Source organism: Branchiostoma belcheri, unplaced genomic scaffold (genome assembly GCF_001625305.1).
Source record: "Branchiostoma belcheri isolate BF01 breed outbred unplaced genomic scaffold, Haploidv18h27 scaffold43, whole genome shotgun sequence".
NCBI classification, from domain to species: Eukaryota; Metazoa; Chordata; class Leptocardii; order Amphioxiformes; family Branchiostomatidae; genus Branchiostoma; species Branchiostoma belcheri.
Window position 1 is genome coordinate 367,945 of NW_017804054.1, and position 4,196 is coordinate 372,140.

A 4,196-nucleotide genomic window follows, 5' to 3' on the forward strand; every position below is an offset into this window, starting at 1 on the left:
GAAAAAACGCCAGCTTGCAGGTTCGAGTAGGCTAACAGTGCAGTGCTTAGGGATGTCATTGAGAGGACCACCACTTCCCAACGGCATATTGTCACTAGCTATATGTCCAGAGTTATATGGTACTGGTATGGTCCCATACCCACAGGTCCTAAATAGGGTCAATGACATCCCTAAATTGCTGGTTGCTGCATCATATCATTTGGTAATCCAATTAAGTCTTAACCAATCAGACTCACATACTCATCTCTCACGTGAGGAGTATGCAAAACAGTCAGGTGGTTCTCAGGCAAGTTTACATGGTTAAGTTTTGGTGAAACTAGCCTGAAACCAAATGCAAGCCTGGGGCCTAATGCTTGGCAGCTTCTGGCGGCAAAAATAGTGGCTTCTGGCTGTAACAAGGTTATGAGGCGTGTAGGCATGAAGTCTACCTTCAAGTTGTCCTAATCATGTTGCCAGTGGCAATGGTCACATTCATTGTAGTTTGTCATTCGATTTTGATCTTGTATGATTTTCAAGCAGTGACAAAACAAACTGTATATTTTGAAGTTGTATGATTTTCAAGCAGGCTGTGACAGAATGACTAAGACAGCCTCTTTGGTAATCACAGCATCAACTTGATACGACACAAGCACGACTGTCTATAGAATATTTTCATATGTCATGGTGCTTGCACCACCTAGCAGTTGTGGAGTATAATTCACAACCCTTACCAAGGAGCTAACTTCAACAAATAACAGGACCTGGTGTTGTCTGAAGTGATTTTTGTTTAATCTTCCTTTTCCACTTTTCAGATAATACTGCACTGGTTCAGGTTGATGTTCAGGATGTGAATGACAACACTCCAACGTTTGATGCACCTACCTATGTCACTGGTAGGTTTGCTTTATTATCTTTGCAGAGGTTATGTCTGTATAGCTGTCTGTGAACAGCATAACTTAAAAAAGTTGTGAATGGTTCTTTATGATCTTTGGAATGTTTGTAGGTATTTGCAAAATAAATAAACGTTTAGACTACAGGCCTCCTAGCACTCTGTAGGATATCTCATGTTCTAGTCATGGTATGGTAATAATTATTGTTTTTATTCACTGTATTGCTTACAGTTTAATATAATAGCCTATGTGTACAATTCTTCAGTATGTTGATACCATTGATTTTGAAATATTGTCAATCTCTTTGACCAGGTGTTTCAGAGGATGCCAATCTGTTCTCCTCTCTGGTCCAAGTCAGGGTAAGAAAAATGTTACCTTTCGTGACAACAGAGGTTTATGCACATAACATGACATTGAAAGAACATAAACTAATATTGATGCCACAATGCATAAAATTCATTCCTTAAACACTTCAAACAAAAGTTGTCTCATCAAACCAAGGAGATTTAAGTGCTTGCTCAAACATGATACGAGCATTGAACAATGATGCAACAGTCGTCACCAACACCACCTGTGTTTCCAGGCTACAGACAGAGACTCCAGCCCATTTAACAACTTTGTGTACAAGATCAAGAGCCAGCCCAATGGACAACTCTCACCTGTGGCCAGGAACTTCACTGTGGACTCTTCTACTGGTACGTCCACATCAGAAACATACAAAATATGCAATTTAGTTTTTTAGTGTTTAGAATTAAAAATAAGATTGCCTCTGCCCATGACCTAAGGTGTTACCACAAAAGAGGAAGCTGATTGTTTAGTGCTGTATATGAATATGACATATTGTATAGAACTTTGCCAGTGAGGATACCTTCTACCTCCATTGCATTTACAATTTCAGATTGTGAATAACTTTTTCTCCTCGTCACATCTTCTCACTAGTTGCTTTTCTTGTTGCTGTTGACAGGTGTTGTAAGGAACCTGGTACCATTCAGGCCTGGCCAAGTAGGGAAGAAGTTTTTCTTCAATGTAGAGGCTGATGAAGCGCCGGCTCAGAGTGGAGGTCAAACCTTCACAGGGGATACCAGTGTCGTGGTCAGTGGATCTGTATCTGTAAAGCTGGTATAACTGTAGTTCAGCATAACACACCAGCTTTGCAGGGAAATAGCTTTGCAGCAGCTGGTCCTATTAATTGCACTGAACAACCTGTCATGCCCAAGCTTTGCACATCTAACTGCAACAATATCACTGTTTAAAGCTATTCAGTGATGATACCCCTACTATAGTTGCTGGCAGCAAGTTTAACTCTACCATATAGTTCTACAAAACAACTCATCTTTTGATGTGGGATCTTTGGCTTCTATGGATGTCTGATTCTTTAATATCATAGGACCAATGCTGGGGTAGTATATGAAAATACTGTACCAATGTGTAGTGTTGATGTTAATTACAAATGTTAACACAGGTGGTGGTGGTGAATGATGCAAACAGGGCAGTCATGATCGGCAACCTGCCACCTGATGTCTGCTACAGCTGCAAAGACAACATCAAAAGGTACAGTTGTCACTGAAATGTTGTACATACAGTCATATAATACCAGCAATGTATGCCTGTGAATGGATGGTGTTCAGTACCAAGGACAGATGTTACCTATGTGTGGATAGTGTTCAGCACCAAGGACAGGCATGTTTGCTTGCCTGTGGATAGTGCTACAGGTTGTATGTGGATAGTGTTCAGCACCAAGGACAGGTACATAAAACAGCTTATAAACACTAGTACGGTGTAACTGTAATGACTAGTAGCTGCTCTGACCAGTACTCTTTGTTGCAGGACTTTCCAGGATGTGTCTGGGAACTATGTGCTGATTGAGAGGATAGATGCCAAAAAAGAAGGCAACACCCTGGACTATGCCAACTGTGATGTTTACTTCTACATGATCAAGAATGGAACATTTGATGCTTTAACCAGGCAGGAAGCGATCAGGTCAGCTATCCTATCAGACTGTTTTGATAAGCTAGGATATGACCATGGTTAATAATATACTTTGACTAACACAGCTCTTTAGTCTATTGGGATATAATGTTTATGATGTATACATGTGAGCACTGTAGTGTGCTTGGTAGTAGAATCTTGGCTTTATTAAAATACTTCGAAAAAGTCTGAAATCTATGATTTCTTGATATTTTGCTATTCTAAAAATCAGATATTTTGAAAGCTACCTCTGGTAGGACACTCCAATCTACGATTCACAGTCAGTCCCACACACTGATTCTAACATTCCCGTCTGTCTCAGCGTCCTGGAGGGGAGCCGGACTCAGGTGGACCAGCTGTGGCGCACCTGTGACGGCGTTCCAAGCACCGACAGGGCACGAGCCTCGGCGGTCGCCTATCGCGGGGTACAGTACACAGGAAACACCAGCTACAGCGGCATCTCTGATCTACAGGCCGCTCTGATCGCCCTGGGAGTACTGCTGTTCCTGCTGGCCTTGCTGGCCCTGCTGTGGCTATGCTGCTGTACCAGGATCAGGTCAGCTGCTGTCTTGTTAGCCTGCGTCATAGATGTGTTGTCAATAGGTTTGTGTGTGTATGCGGGCGTGCACATGCGTGCATATATGTGTGACTGGCTAGACTGCCAGGTAATTGAAGACCCATGAGGTCCTGAGGTTATATGGTATATGGTTTATTATGTTATATGGTATAAAGTCTTGGGTACTGATAATTGAGGTGGGGTTTTGACCCCGTAGCATTTTCTTTTGATACATGTATTACACAAATAACATCTTCTGAACCTTCACCACATGAAGGTTTTGCAAGTGAATTTTTATTGGCAAGATTTTTGTCATGGTTGATTGAGACATGTGTGTTTATTTCTTTTTTTTTTTTCAGGAAGAGGACAGGCTACCAGATTCCTCCACCCTATGAGCCCCCACCAGCCCCGGAACCAGTTATTTAGTAAGTGTAGCTTAGCACAGAACAGCTGATGTGGTGTATTTACTTCTGGGTGTATTGTTTTAGGTGACTGAGCTGTGGGTTTGTGTGTTGTTTGTCCACAGAGAGTAGGTTGACAACACATGGGCGTGGAATGACTGACAGGGTGTCTTCACACTGAAGTGAACCTGTGTCCATTTAAAGATTATGAAATACTGTACATAGCATACATCCTAGGCACAACAAGTAGTGTTGTGAGTAATCCCTCAGCAGATCTAGATAAACAGTTCTTAGACAGTATTTCTTTCTGTCTTGCAGTGAGCCAGAGAAGAAGGAATACGAGACGCAGGAAGGGATCGCGACCTTTGGCCACGACATGGCGGAACCTGCGGTGGATAAGGA